The 21,976-nt window shown below is 36.2% G+C and overlaps 1 protein-coding gene and 1 non-coding gene across 3 annotated transcripts in view; one reads left to right on the forward strand and one right to left on the reverse strand.

The window, feature by feature from the left end:
• The window catches only part of LOC106665560 (protein phosphatase 1 regulatory subunit 14B), a 200,309-nt gene that overhangs the window by 27,316 nt on the left and 151,017 nt on the right, over positions 1–21,976 (reverse strand). The gene's annotated exons all lie outside the window — the stretch shown is intronic.
• On the forward strand, positions 10,637–10,710 carry Trnat-cgu. The gene has a single exon. It is a non-coding gene; the product is annotated as a tRNA-Thr (tRNA).

Here is a 21,976-nt window from a genome sequence, read left to right on the forward strand (position 1 = left end):
TACTTTCTAGAATTCACTGTTTTTCGTGGTCCGCTTGACGAATTAATATCATTCAATTTATTAAGGTTTTAGTTGAGATAAAAAAAGTCAGTTTCACGAGTGTGATTCGAACCCACGATCTTCGGCTAGATACGCCGCTACTCTACCACTTGAGCTATCATGACTTCGATCCGCTCCGACACTAACTTTCCATCTCAAATTCAAAAGGTGGGGTTGAGATGAGAAGTTAGTGCCCGAGTGGATCGAAGTCACGATAGCTCAAGTGGTAGAGTAGCGGCGTATTTAGCCGAAGGTCGTGGGTTCGAATCCCGCTCGTAACACTGACTTTTTTATCTTAACTAAAAACCTTAATTAATTTACTTTCTAGACTTAAAACACGCATGTGACTCTATATTAAAAGTAAATTTTCCAATTACAAAGGCTACTATGATAAAAGTTTCCAAAGAGAATCCATGTTTTATCCAGTATAAGTCCACATTGAATGACACAAACATGTGGAAACGTGTTAATGTACTAAAAAACGGGCTAAATCTGATGATATTAAGAAAGTTTGTGTCATTGATTCAGAAGCCATTTTAGTCGGATGGCAAGAAAAAAAATTCTCTGCCATGTTGGATTTTTTGCCAGAAACTACTAAAAACTATTATCAAACCTAATTAATATTTATGAACGGTACTGGTTAAGATAAAAAAAAGTCATTGTCACGAGCGGGATTCGAACCCACGACCTTCGGCTAAATACGCCGCTGTTCTACCACTTGAGCTATCGTGACTTCGATCCGCTCCGACACTAACTTTCCATCTCAACCCCACCTTTTGAATTCCCTCCTTTTTGTCATTTTTCAAATATTATCAAAACATTTCAAATAATTAATACTTTAATTTATCTTTATATGTCAATTTCATCTATTAAATTATTTAGGTTAACTATGTTCTATGTATCAGTATAGTTTTCATTCGAAGAGTTCTATGTACCATGGTCCATCTTCAATTTCTTATTTTTTTGCATATTAAGGAGTTTGTTTCTGCTTTTCATTGCACTAGCTGCGAAAGAATATACTCCTAATTACCAATAAAATTCATTTCAATAAAGTTTTTGTTATCATTTGACTTACGCAGTTTTATTGCTTTCCTGAAAAAATAACAGAAGGCAATTTGGAATATTTGGAATTTCCACTCTTCACTTATTATCGCAGGAAAACCGATGGAGATTGAGACTTTTTTCAATGTGTGGTGATTAGTGACCGTTAGTCGATAATTATACAGAAATCATGAGATGCGGTCTGGTGTGATGTAGATTTCAGACAAACATTTTCTTTATCGTGCCAACGTTTCGATCTTTATTGAGATCATCTTCAGGGCCTGGGATTTACAAACATTGTTTAAATTACTTTTTTTAACAGAGAAATCAAAGTTCTGGCCAATTATCGAAGGATTGGTCAAATGAATAATTTTCAATATTTTTTTTGTAATAAAAAAAGCAATAACTACAAACAATTAAAAATAAAAACCTTGTTAGAGGGGACTTTTTAGTATGATACGCAGGATACGAAATCGAACAGGAAGTGAGGGAGTAAAAGGCATAAATTTTTCAACAAAATCTCTGGAATCAACATCAATTAATTTTCCAGTCTGAGATACATACAATACTAAAAAAAATGGATTAAAAGATGCCCAGATGCATATATTCTTTATTCTCAGACAGACGAGCAGTACTGATGACCTCATCGTAATTCAACTCAAAAGTGCTTTGGAGTATATGTCCAACTCCTCGGAAAAAGGAAATCAGGTAAATCTGATGCGAGTGCCTGGTGAATAAGGGATTGACGGCAACGAACACGCAGGGTAAAAAAACCGATAGCGAAACAAGAACAAAATAGACGAAGAAAGTAATGACTTACACGAGTAGAATCCACGACTTATGAAACAGTCCAAGAAGTTTCCTACATTCTCGAACAGTAAAACAAATTTTTCTCAAAACATCTCTCAGCAAGCAATGAAGGTTAAGTCATAATGGCCACATAAAAAAATGAAGAAAAACTAAGACAGAAACTGATTCTGCCATGATTTGGAGGGACATTGGGACTTATCTTTAGTGACTGGGAAGGATTAAATCAAAAATTGTACAGTCACTTCAGGCAGGGGTTATTAATGCCAAGGGCTTAACTTTAAAGACACTGCATTTTTTAGAGTATTTATAAGTACAATAGATATATCAGTGGGGTGGAAAAAGCGAGGCCATAGTCACCAGTGACCCGGGAAGAAGAATGTTTTCTTCTAGTTAAAAGAAAGAATTTGTGCAGCAATGACTCGAAGAGTGAATCGCCGGAAATTCCGAGCAATCAGGCGGTAATCTCTTCCATAGTTGGCTTTAAAAAAGAAAACATTATTTGTAACAACAAAAAAAACAAAATCCCTTGAAGATAAACTTCGGGCCTCCGAGTAGAAACCTTCATCGTTCGGCCGATATGAATACCGGTTCGTGACGCATGTGTGATCACCCGGAATATTGCTTAACATCCTCCGACAGCTTTTTATAAGCGTCTTCGCCTCGGGACCCTTTTGAATTCTTCACTTTGAAGTTTTTAAAGGGTCCAGTTAGAGATATGACGTCAGCCAGACGGTTAACAAAATTAATCACTAACCAGATGATGTGCGTATTTTTTTGTTTGAAGAAAGAAACCCGAAGCGTATATCCCCCCTCCTCACTGAGATTCTTTCAAGTTGATATAGATTTTATTTCGAAAACGTGCTGTATCGGCTCAGAAACAAAGGAATTCTGTGATTGCGCTGTCATTGGAAGATATCGGAACAAGAGAAACCAGGATCATTTAAAAATTATACTACGTCCCACAGATAATTATGATTAAATATTTAGGATATTAATTATTGGAAGATATGTGAACAGGAGGATGCAAAAAACGACCTATTTTTAATAATCAAGCTTGATATAATGTATCTTGATTGATTAGTTCAATAATAGCTTTAAATGTTCTTAATTATTAAACTATCAAACCTTCCACTGTTTGTATATTGTAAATAATATTATCTAGAACGATATTAATGAAATTTATTTAAGATATAAATAAAATTTTAAAATATAAATTATGGGAAAATATACAAACAGGAGTAAAAAAGAAAAAATATATAAATTACACTAAGAATGGGGAGGCTATGAACTGTAATCATGGAATTTAGTTTAAAATATTTTTTGGCGAAGACACAAAGTTGATATTTGTTTCTTAGTTTCTATAAGAACCCCGGAATATTGCTTAATATCCTCCGACAGCTTTTTATAAGCGCTTCGCCTCGGGATCTTTTTGAATTCTTCACTATGAAGTTTTTAAAGGGTCCAGTTACAGATATGACGAAGCTATGAACCTGGATTCATGGAATTAAGTTTCAAACATTTTTTGGCCAAGAAACGAATACAAATTTTTGTGAAAAAAATTTTCATATAAATTTTTCCCCTTTCAATTTTTCTTCGAAAATAAAATAAAAATGGTGATATCCTATAAACAGCTTCATCGACCTACATACTTTACAGAGCTTTAAGCTGTACAAAGTATAAGAACCTGGCCTCAGTTTGGAGAGTTTTTGTCAATTTCGATTTTATTTTTATCACTTATAATCAAATAAATTCAAAAGGTTGTTTACACAGGTTGAAAAAGAAGATATATTAAACTTTCCAACGATTGTAATAACCTGGAACGAAATAAAGAGGAGTTATAATTTTATAAGTGACAACAGACATTGCAGGAAAAAATTTCTCCAGATGATCAAGCACCAAAACATAAATTTTTTTGCAATAAAAATTGCTATTTTGAGGGCTTTAAAGGGTATTTAAAACGAACCCGAATTGTTATTTTCAAAAAAACTTTTTCTGGCTTACTTCACAGATTGCATGATGTTTGTAGCTTTTTGTATATCTAATGTCGTTTAATTTCTATTACTCTATAGTCTTTTAAGTTTATATTTTTATCTACCTTTTATATATCCATTTATTGCAATCAATAAACGATATACATAAATAAGCATGACTGTTATCCTGCTCGCTCACCTTGTTTACTTTTTTATATCAAGTAATTCATTCTCTTTCATTATTTCGTTAGAATCACTCTTTCTCTCTACTCTTCCTCAATCTCCCTCTTTCTTCCTTTCTCTCATCCCCGCTCTGAACCCCTTTCTTTTCTTTTCCGCATCTCTATTCTTCTTTTTGGCCTTTTTCATCACTCTCTATATTTTTCGTTTTAATCCTACCCTTCCTCATCTCTCACTCTTCCACTTTGTTTTTTTGATCCCCTTATTATATTTACCACTATCTCTCTCTTTCTATTTTTCCACTTTCTCTCATCTCTCTCTTTCTCCCTCTCTACTTTTCCTTTGTTTCAATTGTTTTATCTCTTTTATCTCTTTCTTCCTTCCCCGTCTTGCTATTTCTCTCCCGCCCTCTCACTCACTCGCTCTCGCTCGCTCGCTCTCTCTCTCTCTCTCTCTCTCTCTCTCTCTCTCTCTCTCTCTCTCTCTCTCGCACAATTACTATTAGATATTCTTTCTAACACGTATAATTCTATAAAATCTAAAAGTTGTTCACCTAGGCAAAAATCAGTTACATTCAGCTTTCTAACAGTTTTAATACCATGGATAATGGATAAATTCCATTGAATATGAATTTTCCAAAAACCATAAGAAAATAAATGATTCCTCGGTGCTGATGAAGCACACAAATTTATATTATTTGATTGCTATGTAAATTCGTTTTTAGGATATTTGAAGGGGGCTTAAAACGTGTTCGAATTGAATTTTTGGAAAAAACATTTTTTTATTTTACTTGAATTTTTTGTCTTTAGAACTTTTGGCATGTCTAATCTCATTTAATATAATCCTAGTTATTATTTTCTTACCCTATGTAAAAAACTAATTGACTGAAATACATTCACAATAGAGGCAGAAAATATTTTTTTCCACGCTCTGACGTCCAATGGCATGAAAGCTCAGGCACAATATATTTTGAGTAGTATCACCACATTAAAATCTGCATTCCCATGTCCCATAGATAATTAAGATTAAATTGCATAATAATATATTTTTTAACAAGTAGGTCTGGATTACATGTAACTATGTCAATTTTTATCTAATAACTCTATACGTTGTTCTAAGGCTTTCAGAGTTTAAACTTTTATTTGAAGATATAAAAATATGTAAATTACTACACGCTAAATGGTTATTCTGTCTAAATAAAGACGTTTTAAAGCAAATTGCAGAAAAACGCAGGCACATTTCATTAGGTTTTTTTTTTTTCAATTGAGGAATATTTGATAAAAGGGATTTTTTTATAATAAAGCCAGTTTTGAACAGCTAACTAGAAACCTCTTAAAACTTATGTCGGAAGACCTCTCGTACATCAATGCAGGAGCTTTCTAAGTAGAAACATGGAACTTTGCCACGGATTGAGTCTTAATTTTGAAAAATCAATACGAGACCTGCAGTTTATGCATTATATAATAATTTTTCACACCGAACCAGTTAAAATTTGTTTGTTGATAAACTTAAGTTCGAGGATTTAATTAAGTGTTTTTCAGATGTTTAAAGTTTAAATATTTTTAATTTATTTAGAAATCGTGAGATGTGGTCTGGTGTGCTTCATCAGATCCGAGGAATCATTTATTTTTTATGGGTTTTGGAAAATTCATATTCACTGGAATTTATCCATTATCCATGGTATTAAAACTGTTAGAAAGCTGAATGTGACTGATTTTTGCCGCATCTCACGATTTCTAAATAAATATCGATTAACGGTCACTAATCACCAAATATTTTTAATATTTAATATGTACTTAAACTTTGGACTTGTTGAAATTGTTGTTGACACTGGAATTTTTTTTATTGATGATCAAATGAAAAATAAATTAATTCGTAGATTATGGGTCTCTATTAGTTAAGTTTATGTGACAGAAAATAACTATAAAGATAAACCTCTGAAGATGGCGAGAGACCAAAATGATTGGGAGCGATAAAACCCGGAGGGTCTATGAAGAATTTATTACGAAGGGCTGATTTTGCAAGGTAATACAGTTATAACGGTTAAATTCTGTAATAAACCTGATCGTTGACATACAAATTGGATAAATCTGACAGCAAGCTTTTTGAGAATGAGACGTTGAGTGCTTGTACGAAATTAGCCCAATTAACTGAACTGTCTCAACTTTATAACGTATTACCCGACAGTGTAGAATAATTAAGCCTTAAGTTTGATCAAACGATATCACACTATCACACACAAAGTGGGGGTTCGATTGGGGGGGTAAAAGGTCGAGAAGGGATTTATAGCGCTTGACGCCGTAAAACGGACTTGAAGGTGTTGGGAGACGATGAGCGAATTAGAGAAAAACGTCCGCGGTTTGATCAATACTGATCAATCATGATCCGGTTTTCCTGGCGGTGTGTCAAACGCGACCGTTCGACGCCGTCGGTGCAGTCTTCGGTCGTTGTACTCGGCAGATTTCATTGATTTTTCTCGGAAAAAATCCCCGTCATGGGGTCGTCAGGCCTGGAGTTATAAATTACACACAATGATTTAAAAAAAGCCTATTGCTTGTAAGTTTAAGCTGTAAAATTTGAAAGAAAATGTTTTCGATAGGAGCTTTTTATTATAATTATCTGTTATTTAGTAAATCCATTTCATTTTATCTCTTTTTGACTCATATCAACGTCAAATTGAGCAATTTTTTTGTGCTGAAACCAATTGTAAAATATCCTTTTCGCCGTGATACGCAAGGGGCGGGAAAGCTCATTCGGTTTTAAAATTTGTAATTTGATTCTGAACAAGGCAATAAACCCTCCGAAAACAAAATAATGAAGCACGAGCATGTTCCAGTAAAGGATTCCCTGTTGTCTCTTGTTTTTCGAGGTCAGGGAGATAAGCAGGTAATTTACCTTAAGCCGGGGGGATCTGGGTCGCGTTAATCATCTCAGATTTGAAAATAACGCACTGAACAAAACCAAAAAACAAACAAAAGAAGGAATTTGTCGACGAAAACGGTTTTCTGGTCCTAATAACTTACTAAAGAAAGACATTTTATTTTTCAAAGGACTAGAATGGATCGCAGAAGTTCGTTAGATGTAGAAGACAAGTTAAGTAGGATTTGAGAAAACCGCTTTAAATTAAATTTAACCTTTTGCTTGCTTACACATAAGTGTGTTTTTATCATAAAAAATAAATAACGAGAGAAACCATTAAATGCAAGTAATTGTTTCCTGGATTTTTGTCGCTTCCTGTGACCCAGTATGAACCACGATTACACAAACGAAGAGACACTTTTTTTAAAATTTGTATAGGTTATAATTATATTAAATGTGAAGTTCCCTGAGATGTTTCTTCATTCGGATTGAAACAATTTTCAATATAAATTTTAGTAATTAATAAATAGTTATGGGTGTTATTATTAAATTCATTATATTTCGTGGTCCGATTGATCAAATAGCTTATTTCAATTAATTAATCTTTATATAAGGTATTGTTTGAAATGAAAAAGCAAGTTTCACGAGCGGGATTCGAACCCACAACCTTCGGCTCACGCCGCTGCTCTACCACTTGAGCTATCGTGACTTCGATCCACTCGGACACCAACTTCCCATCGCAATCTTTCGAATTTTCCCTCCATTTTGCTATTTTTCAAATGTGTAATCAGGATTCTCGACGACAAATGAAATGGCCACGGAGGGCTTTAGTGAAGATATACTTCATTTTACTTATTAAATCCATTATATTTCGTGGTCCGATTGACCAAATAACTTCTTTCAATTAATTAATCTTTATGTAAAGTATTGGTTGAAATTAAAAAGTTGAAGAGTGGATCAAGTCACGATAGGTCAAGTGTTCGAGCAGCCGTTTATTTAGCCGGAAGTCGTGGGTTCGAATCCCACTCCTGACCCTAACTTTTTCATTTCAACCAATACCTTACATAAATATTAATTAACTGAAAGGTGTTATTGTTGATTTTAGCCTGAGAAAGACGATAAATATGTAAATATTTTTTTAACCGTAGAAATAATGAGAATAAATACAATTGCAATGTTTGTTTTAGTAATATTTTATGACTGTCGTTTCTCGAAAACGATAATGCCCGATTGCTAACATGTTTACAAGTATATAAAAATATAAAAAAATAGTCCGAAAAAAAACAAAAACAGATAAAAGAGCAATTCGCAGATTAAAGGTGTCCTATGCTTAAACGTCAATTTGGTCCGTATTTATTAGAAGCATTATAATTGAAATTACTTAAGTGTTTACACTGCCAGAAAAATCGAACGGAAACTCGAAACGAAATTAAAAAACAATCAGCAAACATTTTAACATAAAAATGTGCATAGAATATTAAAAAACAAGATGTAAATTTAGCAGAAGATACATGCAACAAGTCAATTAGAATAAAGATAAAATACCAATTATTAATAAACTAGGGCGGAATTATTTTGTAACCGAAGACAATTAAGGGACGGACGTGGATGTCAAAATTATATTAGGACTGTTATTAATTCCGCAAAATTATTAATAATCACAGAATCACAGAGCTCAATCGGTCAGTAACAATGAAATCACGGTTGAACAAACTTAAAATCGAGGTCAATAAAAGAGAAAAGGGAGGAATGAAAAGTTGAGTGAAACACATTATAACTAAAAATTCATTAATAATTTGTAAAATTTAAAATTAAAAATTTAATAGCGTTGTCGAAGAGCAACCAATTTAATAAAGCAAAGCGTACAATTTTGGTGTTATTATAATCTAACCAATGGGACCTAAATATATTTCAGTTATCAAGATGATACTCCAGGAATTGTGTAAAAATTTACCCAATTAAATTTTTTTAATAAATGATTATTCAGAAATTAAATATATATNTAAAAACTGTCGAAAGCTCGGCGAAAACCGAAAGGAAGTTTTTCTCTGTGTTGACCTCTTCCGTAGATCCTCCGAAAAAATTTCATGTTTCCAGCAGGTCGATAATCCAGCTCATCGTCATTGTACAAGTGTTTTGGGTTTAATGCTATGGAGCACATGACCAGCATAATACATTTGATGGTGAAACGGACATCTAGATAAAATTATAAGTAGTTACTACCACATAAAATTTATATTTGGCATTGAAACCAATAATTTATAGTAAAGTCAATACCTTGCTAAAAATCCATATAACTAAGGATACAACAATTTTTTTTTGACTAGCAATTTCTTTCCAATTACTTCTACGGTACTTTTGTGATCACACAGAATATTTACAAAAATTGTTTTTTTATATATTTAAAACTAAATTCCAGTTATTTACAGAAACTATGTACACAGGAAAAAACAACATTTTATTACATTAATTGTTAATTGTATGTTACTTCGTATTTATTTGAAGTTGTAAAAAAAATGCCCTGATGATGGCCCTACAAAGTGCCGAAAGCTCGCTGAACCCAGGCTTTTGTTTTTTTCACTTGTCTAATGACCTCTACGAAGATCAGAACCTTACATAAAGTAAAAACTAATACAATCACTCAGTCAAACAAATAAAAATATAATTAGGTTTGAAAAAAATCGAGGTTTGACACACGGACACTTTTGGGCCAATGGTAAGCGCCCGACATGTAGATAAGGTTCATAGATGTGTCCTTGGTTCCGTATAGAGAGCGTGTGGTTAAGGAGCAGTTTCCTTACCATCCAAACCAGTGCGTCCGGGTACCCAGGAAACCACCGTTTTGCCGATATACTCCAGCACATGGCATCACTAACTAGAGCACGACGAGAGGGTCAAAGGAGGGCCTGTCATCTACAAGAGTAGCTTCGCTGTTTCATTTGTTTTTCAGAAAAGTTTATTCAATTAATATTAATTGATGCCGTAAGACATAAAAATGTTTCATTTAACATTTCTTTATCATATTTCATTTGGAATACAACGTTGACATTTCGTTCAACAATGATATAAAATAGGATAAACGTGTTGACGGCGCAGAAGTATAAAACAGGCGTAGAACAATTGAAATTAAACGCTTAAACGAAAGGTTGTGAGCCTGTTTGATGATTCCAAGCGGGAGCTTAATTTGCATATAATTGCCGGTACTTTAGACTGGCCGGCAAGGAGTCGTGAGATATCGATAACGAAGGCACTGGGTGTTTTCTAGACGATTACTGACCGATAGAAGTGAAAAGACTCGTTACACAAAGCTGTCTCGTTTCCGAAAGTAGTCATGAAAATTTCAGATCCCATTTGAGAGCACAAAAGGGAGATGGGCTCCTTGAATCCTTTCGTCCGTGGGCTACATTTTCTTTTTTGACAAATTTTCCGATGTTAAGAAAGAGTAAAGATGATTAAGTCACAACAGATAAGTCAAAAGAGATAATTTTTATTAATATATTCTAATACAATACGACAATTATACAATAAAATTATTAAATCCATTATATTTCGTCGTCCGATTGACCAAATAACTTCTTTCAATTAACTAATCTTTTTATGTAAGGTATTGACATGAAAAAGTCTGTGTTACGAGCGGGATTCGAACCTACGACCTCGTGACTTCGATCCACTCGGACCCCAACTCCCCATCTCTACCTGCCCTTCGAGTTTTCCCTCTTTTTTGCCATATTTCAAACGTCACGATAGCTCAAGTGGTTAGAGCAGCCTCGTATTTAGCCGAAGGTCGTGGGTTCGAATCCCGCTCGTGACAATGACTTTTTCATTTCAACCAATACCTTACATAATAAGATTGATAAAAAATTTTATATTTATATTTTTTTATATTCAAGAATTCTTTGACGTTCAGTAAGCCCTGGAAAATACATTACTACGTTGAAAAGAACACAATTACTATTTTAATTTTTATAACATAATCCTGACCTGACGTGTACTCGAGCATAAAAAAACCTGGGTGAAAAATGACGGTGGCAAAGTATTCAGACCAGGTATATTAAGCGGATCGATGAAGTTGGGTTTTTCAACCCCCTCGGATTCAAGCTCCCCTTTCTACAAATGTATTTGAACATCGACACACCTCTGATTGAACCGGAAAACACAAATTTCACGGCTTTAAAATGGGGTTTTCATCGCGATTGATGGGAAAAGACGCGGCCCTTTATATTAGAAAAAACCCATCTTGTATAAAAGAATATTTCGTTTGTAACAAGGTTAAAAGTTTAAATTTTAGAAGAAACCATGATTTAGGGTTTAAGCGCAAACTTTTTGCGGAGGCTTTGGCTTGAATATTTAAAAAACACCTAGATGACAGAAATTGCAAACCCTGAATCAAAATCAACTCTTTCTTCCAGTTAATCTATTTTTCATCTGCTTTAAATTTTAATGGTTACCGGCTTGATTGCATAATACTTTATTAAAGAGCATTCAATTTCAAAATCAGCAAGGGTCATCTAATAGCTTATGAAATTGTATCCCATGAGAAACATGCGCAAGGAATTGTAACCGGTAACCCTTTAAGGCCCCATGTTGATAGAGTGATAGCGAAAGAGTTTAGATTTGCGCTAAATAAATCAGTGTTGCCAATATACGGGCAAAAACAAAAAAAAACACTGTGCCCGTCCTAAACTAACAGGATAACATTAAACAAAGTTGGTAAAGTTGGCATTGCTCTAAAGCAACATTGGGCAAAAATGGGTTAAACACGTACTTAAACCATGTCTTAGGGCAAGGCGAACCTCAGCAATTTGGTTAAATTTGGCGCCAAAGAAATCAGTGTTGCCAATACGCGGGCAGAACTAGAGCAGGAGCTGTCCTGCGCCCGACCAAAATAACGGGATTTCCTGCTAACCTTTAACAAAGTTGGTAAAGTTGGCATGCTCTAAAGCAACTTTGGGCAAAAATTTATGATCAAGCTATAAAAAACACTACAAGATAATGCGACGGCCAGGACAACATAACAATACTATTTCAATTTTTATCTTTAAAACAAATGCTAAATCATCATGGGAGCTAAGACGTCCCTGCCCAAAACCCTTTATGGCCTAGTGTTACCTTAGGGCAAGGCGAACATTTGCCCAATTTGGTTAGGGATGGTTAACATGGTTAAAACGTTAACGCCATGATTAAAATTGGCGCCAAAGAAATCATGTTGCCAATTCACGGGCAGAACTAGAGCAAGAACTATACTGCGGCCGACCAAAACGGGATTTCCTGCAAACCTTAAACAAAGTAACTAATGTTGGCATTGCTCTGAAGAAGCAACGATGGACAAAAAATGGGTTACATATGTACTTATAACAAGCCAAATTTATGATCAAGCTGTAAAAAACACTACAAGATATTGCGACAGCCAGGACAACATAACCATACTATTTCAATTTTTATCTTTAAAAGAAATGCTAAGGCATCATGGGACCTAGGAAGTCCCTGTCCGTTAACTTTTTATGGCCTAATATTGTCAGGGCAATTTGGTTAAAATTGGCGCCAAAGTAATCAGTGTTGCCAACACACGGGCACAAATAGAGCATGAACTGTACTGCGCCCGCCTAAAAACAGACGGGATTTCTCGCTAACCTTAAACAAAGTAGCTAAAGATGGCATTGCTCTAAAGCAGCTTTGAGCAAGAAAGGGTTAAATTAAAAATCAGATGAAAAATGTTATGGTAGGCTAATAAAATAATCGATAAAAGATACAGGGGATGAAAAGCCATGGTTGAGTTAGAAGATTTCAACATTTTAGATTGGCGCCAGAAAAATCAATGTTGCCAATATTCGGAATGAAAAATATACTCGCCATAAACTCGTGAAATTAGCAAAGCTTTAGGAAATTTGTTAAATGTGTTGCTGTTAGTCAATGGTGGGCAAGAACGGTTTAAACAAATTTTAATCAAAGAAAGATAATTCTCCTTTAGATTTCGGAATCATTAATAGAAAAAATAGAAAAGAACCAAATTTATAATTGTATTCTTATAATTGACAAGGTCTATTTTAAACAGGTATTTCTATCTTTATATTTGTCATTCTGAGCTAATTGTATGTGGCAGAATCGTGTTACGAACAATTCACCTATTTTCGTTTATTTCACAATTGAAAATATACCTTTTAGAAATGTAATTCAGAACATCACCTTCCAAATAATACGGATTTTATTAAAAGTTAATGTAAAATTAATTAAGAGGCCATCGACCTTGTGATTGAGAAGATAATTTATTATCGAGTGGTAATTTGGTCGATCCGCACATTCAGGTTGTTTCCGAAAGTGGGCAAGTGCAGATAAGGAAGCAGCCGCGGGGGAAGCTGCGGCCCCCAGAAGGATTCGTTATGCTTGAGCAGCGGTGTGTACAGTTTTCCAGTCTACCAGGTTAATTCAGTTTTCTGACCGCACTTAAAGCTCCGCAGTCCTTACTGCCGGGAGGTTTAGTCAATTTTCAACTGGGCTGAAGCGGTTCTTTTTTCACTTTTCTTACTCCACACTTCAGTATGAAATTAAACCATTTTGAAGACGTATATACGTCCTTTATCCCATGACCTATTTTATATTTGAACTTTAATTAACAATTTATTGCATTATTCGGTTTATCTATGCCATTGTATTTCCCTAAAAATCTATAAGCAACATGTCTCAATTCTGATGACAAATCCTTGGGCTTTTACCTACAATGACAAAGAGGAAGACGGTATTATGAAACGACAAAGGCAGTGGAACAAGGCCGGAGGTCTGAGAAAATCATAAGAGGCTTATTGCCAATTCAAAACAAATGTCTAGACAAATCCGTCCATTGGAAATATCAAGGCTTATCCATCCCTGTTTACACTTTTACAGGCAGTACCAAATAGGCTTTGGGTTGAAAAACCGCACGAGCAGTCTGCTAATATAAACCGGAAGCAGCACATTGGAAGAAGGTCGTTCTAAGGTCAGACGAAGTCAAAACCGCAGAGGTGTAAAATACAGCGAATTTCCCCTACAATAATACCTAATTTCCAACGCCCTTGAAAAGATTTTTGATAATACCTCACCTTATAAAGATCTAATAACAAAGAGAAGTCGTTTTGAAATAAGCATCGATTTTGATCTACCTTGCGTCTATATTCCCATTTCTTTTAAATTTTTTAATTTTATTTTAACAATGAATCATGCAAAATGGCAACTAGGCTGATAAATTAGCCAAGGAACGTTCAATGAGGGCACCAATCCTGAATCTTTAGCGTCATTACAAATATTCAAAAACGTACATCCATTAGACAATTAATGTACAATAAGTCCTCGGTTTATTGGGATTGTGGGACAGAATATAAGCAGGCGAAAAATTCTCCATCAGAGAAACTAATGGCCTATACTCAAGACCTGTTAGAACCAGAATGATAGCAGGACTGCTAGGTGGACACTACAGACTCTGAAAGCATATAGATTATGAGCAGCTGAAACAAGAGTATTTTGGCAGAAGAAGAAACAGTGGAACATGTCCTCTACGGTCAGAAGGCTTTTGAAGGCTGAGATTCCTACTCCTGGGAGAGGGTAATCCATAGCCTGAAGGATACATATGGATGTCCTTAAAAAAGCTTTGAGATCTGGTAAAAATCCGCTTAAAGAGAAGTTATAGATAATTCTGAAGATGCTCAATAAAATGTTCGGGGTTCGTAGATCATAAAGCGGCCAATTCATTTTAACATTTAACTACTTCCATATGTATAAATAGAACAGCAGAAAACTTCAATCTATCGTATATGGTCCTTCTATTCCAAAATTCTCCATGCGGTTTGTCTAGAACCACTTACACTGACCTAAAGATCCACTAATCCTAGACCTTGCCAAATCCCAATGTGTTAGTCCATTCCAAATAATTTCCTCTCCCTAATTCAATAAATTATTCAACTATACAAAACTATACACTCGTTCTAAGTACACGGTATGCCTGAAATGTGCAAATTAGTACAGATACGATCGCGGAGTTTTACAAAAGTGGTTTTCCATCGACCGGCATCGTTTGGATTCATTCAAGCTGTGGAAGCGATAACGACCTGCCTTTATTATTGTTAATTACCCGTTTGACGGCTCTTTCGGTCAATTAAACGAAGCCAGGAGTCAATGGGGGGAGCGTTTTGTTTGTACAAACCAAAATAGTCACCCTTTAATTGACTCAATCGGTCTTCGGCTTGAGGGTCCGCCGAGTCACGAACTCAGCAGAGACAGCAAGTCGCCTTAATAGTTTCACAAAAAAACCTATGAATTATTCATATAAATATGTAATTTTTTTATTATAATAACAACAGGGAATTATTTCCATGTTGACAAAATTGGGTAGATCGGGAAAACCGATGAGCCTCACAGGAGTTGGAGATTTAGAAATTATATTCTCCCATTTTCAAAGTTTTTATTACAGATCATTTATTATCTATAACGATCATGTTAATGATATACCCCCAACAGGGGGAAAAATTATGGAAATTTAAACGATTCGTTAAGACGAACATTTCTACAGAGTTCAACAAACTCCATCCAAATAGCATAACTGTTCAGTAATTGGTGCGTAGATTTCAAAGGCTCGCGATCTCGGTTTGAATTCTGGAAAGCAGCATTGAACGAGGGATGATAAGAAAATGTCACCGAAGCGTAGTTATCAAATAAATGGGGGCGCAATAATTCATTCTCAGACCGGTCAAATCTCCACCATTAAGGCTATTATCTCAAGCCTCTGGTAATCAACCCGTGAGTGCTTGGAACGGTATTCTGCGGAAACGAGGCAGTAACCACTGTGATGAAAACCTTGTCAAAGAACAATGAGCATGTGAAACAGCTAAATAGATTTTGGTTAGGACATTAAAAATCCAGGCCAAACAAAACCTGTTTCTCTTGATCAAACATCACAAATATTTCCACGTTTGTACTATTGTTTTTGAAACCACAATATACGCCAACCACTCACTTTCCTCTCTTATGGAAATATTCCGTCGTTATTCTCATTCCTGAAGCTCACAAACCTTCCAATTACATATCGTCTTACAAGCCCATCCTAGATGATAAGCGACGTTATATCCTCTACTCTATTGCTTAGACTATTGCTGGGGTGCGTTCTTAGGTGCAGCTCAGGTATGGATCCGGGTATGTTTTCATTCCTACCCACTCATTACCGTATCCCGAAATCCTATCATCGACTGCAGCTTCAGAATCAGGAGTGGCAAGGAGTTTGCGGAAGCTAAACAGATACAAGCCAGTCCCTCAAGGGAGTATTCTTGGTCTCATCCTTTATATCATTACTGCTGATCTACCTATACACCCTAATCATCAGTACGTACGCAGATGATACCGCAATTTTGTCCTCTAACTCGAATCTTTCCAAGCTACCCCAACCTTCAAGCAAACCTTGAGCTGATCGAGATCGGTGCAATATAATAGAAGAATTGAACGAAGAAAAATATACTCAGTGTACATCAGCACCGACTTTCATTCAAAATCAAATACTTAAACCTACACCTCAGCAGCATATTGACGTGAAACCACTACAAGGCTTAACAGATAACCACTTAACAGAAGACTTGTAGGACCGAAATCCATCTTACCGTCAATATTAAACTAACACAAGACTAGTGTCACGAGCAGGATTCGAACCCACGACCTTCGGCTCAATACGCCGCTGCTCTAACCACTTGAACTATCGTGACTTCGATCGGACACCAACTCCCCATCTCAACCTAGCTTTCGAATTTCCATCCTTTTTGCCATTTTTCAAATGTCGTGTAATGAGGATTCGATTTTCGGCGACATATGAAATGGCCACGGAGATCTGTTAGTGAAGATATGCTTCGTTTTACTTATATCAGCACTTGATCTATCGTGATTTCGACTCGTGGCACTAGCTTTTTCATTTCAAACAATAACTGACTTAAAAAGATTAATTAATTGAAAGAAAATATTTGGTCAATCAGACCATGAAATATAATGGACTTATACAAGACTTTACTGCGAAAACTTTTTGGCATACGAAGTGGGACTGTGGGTTTCTGCCTAGCTGTCCAATGTCAACGGAATCCAATCCTTCCAATCAAATGTCGTCGGGAAAATCGTCAAACTTCTTACTGCTTCATTGAATTCACTATCAACGACCTCAAAATTCCTTTTGACAATAACTGATCCGTCCCCGATCCCAAAAGTTCCGCACTATCCTCTCGATCCATCCCCACCTTACTGCCCGAGGCCTCTTAACACGTTCCCATCCCGAGAACCTTCTACGTCGCCTTAATCGATGGTATACCCTTTAATCCCTGACACCGAGTGCCAGAGCGTTGTGTAGTTTCTCATGGCATGTGACCTCCGGGTGGAGACAACATCTTAGAGCTGTCACCGTGTGAATAATCTTTTGTCAAAACATTTGTAGTATGTACTAACTAGTGTATAGGGTGCAAATAAAATAATTAATTTTTCCAGATGATCCCAGAAAAGTTAATTCCATAACAATATAAACCAATTAATTTTTCAAAATGCGTATTGGCCAACCAATTTTCATTCTATATCCCATTCAAGTTTATGATTATTCTACTTCATTTAAGCAAGCAATGTAATAAGATGTAATCAACTTTTTTAATTGTTCGGCTAAAAAGGGATCCGCCCACCTTCAAGTCTGCCACTCGGTTTTGTTATTATTCAAGTCTGACCATTTCGGGAATTGAATTCTTAATAATGTAACAGACAGAAAGCGAAACGAAGCGCCACGGGCTTGAATTCAAAAAAGGTTCTCTTGTTTTTCGAGGTCGGACGGTAACCAATGACCCCAGGACCGGTATCTGGGTCGACCCCGAGATTACCCGAGATTCAAAAACAACGCACTAATCAAAAAAATTCACGGTATTTTCAACGAAAACGGTGAATCCGAGCCAAATAACTTACAACAGACGTCTTCTCTCCTTTTCTTTTTAGCCCAGGGAACATACACCTGAAAGTGACCTATCATGTCACGTTCGCTTTTTGATGTAATGCATCAATTTCCATGTGCCTTTGTTTTTGCAGAAAGGGTAAATTTCGACATTAATTTTTTTTTACTAATTGTCGCTCCTTTCTGAAAATGAAGTGTTATTTTTTTGGCTCTTCTTATTGAGGTCTGGTTTAGGAAACCTCAATTATCTTGGTCTGCCTGACTTCGCAGTCTTCAAATGTTCATTTTGTTTGTGTGTTATCAGTCATAATTATTTAAGCAAATGTAATGAACATGGTGAAAAGCTGCAACGTGTCTGGCCAAACCAGGTCGGCGACTCCCAAACTACATCGTCCGTTTAGTCGACTTAATAGCATATTGAACACGTTACAAGGTTATAAGGTGTGTCAATCAGGTATTATGTTCAAGTCGAAAACATGATTAATCAAATTCCTTATGGGGGTTCATCTCAGTCTTTCAACTGAATCAATTCACCTACGCTTGTGCCGTAGAAAAAATCGAAAGAGGTGACACTGAGTAAAAATATTCTCATAGTATCGTACAGCTAAGCAGCCTCAAAAGAAAAAGCACATAAGAAAGTCACACCCAAAACGGTCGCTGTATACACCCAAAATCCCCAAACCTGAGAAACCATAACCTGACAATTTTGGAGAGCACAGAGGAGGTCTGGGTAATGAACTAGAAGATAAACTGGCCAGTGGAGAATGTGCGAGGCCATATATAGCCTCAGAGCCTTAATTGGGATAACGAGATAATGCACTCTTCCATTTCGGAATGGGTCCACAGAAAAAAGTATAAGTGGGCCAGGTAGCAGACACATTAACCTCATAATTCAACAACCCTCATAAAAACTGGTAACTGGCTACAGTTAAAGATGGTTAAGGTTAAAAGGATTTTGCGGAGTGGACCTTTTTATGACCTTACCCACGGCGACAAAAATTGGTATTGTGAAACATCCGTTATTATCTAGAGCTCTTCTTTAATCTTAAAGCTTTTTATCAGATTCCAAAGTTAAGTTCATCATTTAGGCTTTGGTATTTCCTCATCAGGAGTCTAAATAGGCCTTCTCAATGTCAAACATGTCCAACTGTTTCTTATTCTCCCTGGCAATATCTGCACAGGCTTGATTCTGCTGATCCTAGTCTATATGCCTACGGAGTCTGCAGTGCAGTCAACAGTTATTATCATTCTAGCCCTTATGTGTCCTAGGAATACTGTTCTGCCGTTAATTTCTGCGATGGTTCACTTTAATATTTTTTTTAAATTAATAAGAAGAGGTCGAACTCCAGAGTAAAGTCATGATTAAAGAAACCGAACAAAAACTAGCGAAACTAGCCACCACCAGGCGAGGTAAAATTTAGAGAAATGATAAGATTATGTAGTTAGAATATGCGGCCTCTGGCTTAGAAATCACTTATAGAATATGCGTATATTCAATGATAAGCCTAGGTTATGCAATGAAGAAAAATAAATTTCTACTTATGTTATCTTCGAGCGTAAAGCAACTGCTCAATGGAGACAAAATTAATGGCACCAAGATGAACTGCACATACAACTTCATAATAGAAAGATCGAGTTAGCAACTAGGAAATGTACAATAAGTTTGAAAGGTGCAGTAATTTAAGAATACTAAACCCCCTGCTTCCTAGATATGACTTATCACAATTATGTTCATGCTAGTAAGTGTCGTTTTTGAGGAAGCCAGGGGTGACACTGATAAGGATGTACACATAAATTTTTTTATCAGTTTAGAGCAAGAAAAAAAGGAGTGAATCCTTTAATTTGTCTTTGACAAACCATTATCCCCACGAAAAGATTGAGAGGATGCGCGTTGTAAGAAATGGGTAGTGTAAAGGCTCTACTTGTGTAATCACCAGAACAAATCGCAAGATGACAGGTCAATAGCACAGTAAACGAAATGTTACCCACAACAAAACCTCACATTTCGACCAATTTCCTTTTAAAGGACCATTGAAATTTTATTAGCGGAATTTTTTAGCCGTCAACCCGTGACCGTACGATGTAGGATTTTACGTTTGTTTTTATTCTGTTCGAAGGGGTCTTCTAAAATTACCAACGGTTTGTAAATTTAGCACGTCGCCCTAAATCCTCCAGCACGTGGGTTTTCGAGCGAAGATATGCGACCAGCCTCCACCAAGGCCTTGTAACGCACTGTATGTCATTTCCTCTCGACCCATTCCGACCGGAACGAATCGTAAACACTAATCTAAAAACGGACGGGACGTATTTTGTTTTCCAAAGGCGTTATTTAAGCAGAAAGTAAAGAGGCTTTTCGTAAATACTCCTTAGAATTCACTGTACTATTTTTCCTGGGGTTGGATCAGGGATTTTTTTTTAAATTCGTTTTACGACTCGCCGAGCAGCAGAAACACACCGGAATTAAGCTCGAATCAACTGTAGGAATAATTAAGCGAAAAATCAAAGGTCGCACCCAGCCCCTCCTGGTTTATTTTAATAAAACACCATTTACAAAGTAATGGTAAATTTGCCGACATTATTAAACAACAAATTGAGTTCAATTGTGTTTTGTTCAAACGAATCATTTCACGGTCGGTTAAATACAAAAAGCGTTAACTGAAAGCACAAAATATCGTCGTTTTCCTTAAAGACGTCACTACAACCACCTTAAAAAATGTGCAAATTACCATTAATTAACAGTTTAGATTTTTGAATTCAATGTGAGAGCAATATAGAGCAGTTTTAGATTTTAGAGAGGAAAAAGGTGAGCGGTGTGCCGTGAAGATGTTAGGAAGCATAGTAAAGATGGTTTGGTCAAGATTGGAAGAGTTTTCTCCGGAAGGTTAACGTTGAGGAAAATTAAACCGAGATGCTACTTTCAAAGATAAAGGTACATTGTGTACCACGGTCAACTGTATTGACATGGACATCGAATGAATAAATGATAGGGATTGATCGATCAACCGTGGATGCAGTAGTCGTTACATTGAAAAATGTCGGTTTTATTTTTTAAGGAACAAATACCAGGGCACATAGTGCAAAGGAGCAACGAAAAAGCTGATAAATTGGCCAAGGAAAGTTCGACGAGGGCACCTATCAGCCCTAAATCGTTTTGTGGCATACCAAAGTGCCAAAAACGTGGATCCATTCCAATGGATGAAAAATAAGTCCTCCGTTCAATGGGAATGCAGTCCGGGGCAGAGTATGCACAGTTTATCAAAGGACCATCGCAGAAACTATCGGTAGAACTACAAAATCTAGGACATCCTAGGAATAATAACTGGACTGCTGACTGGGCAGGCATATTTATAGACTCGAGTGGCAGAAACAAGCCTGTGCAGTTATCGCCAAGAAGAAGTAACAGCGAAACATGTGCTCTGTTGGCGGGAAGGCTGTCCCAGTCCTGGGAGAGGAAATGCCATGGCCTGAAGGATACACGGGGAACCCTTGAAAAAGCGTTGAGGTCTGGTAAAAAGCTTAACGAAGAGCTCTAGATAAAAGAATGGATATGAGCAATAGACAATACTATTCGAGGTGCCTAGGTCGTAAAGAGGTCGAAGATGGATTTACCGACTCTCATACCAACATTTTTTTGAACACCAATCTAAATAAACAGGTAATACGGCAGGATGGGAATCATAACTGGACTTCTACTTCCTTAAGAGACAAGAACTTAGCTAAACTTTAGTCGAGATATCGATGAAAATATGTGTTTTCCTGTAAATGACCAGGTTTTATGTTGCATTGGTGAAGCGGCGATTGTAGGAAACAGATAGACTACCATAATCCAAACCATCCACAGTGCGCATAAGAATTCATGATGAATTTTTTTTAAATATGCCAGTCATTTGGTTCAAAAGTCAAAAGGCTTGAGAAACATTTTAATAAGTTCACCAGCAATCCATGACAGCTATACAGAATCTCACTCAATTTGATCCTGTCATAGTGGCAAAAGGCCTTTAGTGGACAATTCGATTAAACATTACAAATTCTAAACCATAAATTTCAAACAAGTTTAGCATGAAGCAGTTAAAACCTATAAAGCTGTGAAAAAGTTCTTCCTGCCTCCCTGAGTCCATCTGACTTGAGTACGAATCGAAAGAATCGCTGTGAG

The sequence above is a fragment of the Cimex lectularius genome, unplaced genomic scaffold, assembly GCF_000648675.2.
Source record: "Cimex lectularius strain Harlan isolate CLEC.00 unplaced genomic scaffold, Clec_2.1 scaffold331, whole genome shotgun sequence".
Lineage (NCBI taxonomy): Eukaryota > Metazoa > Arthropoda > Insecta > Hemiptera > Cimicidae > Cimex > Cimex lectularius.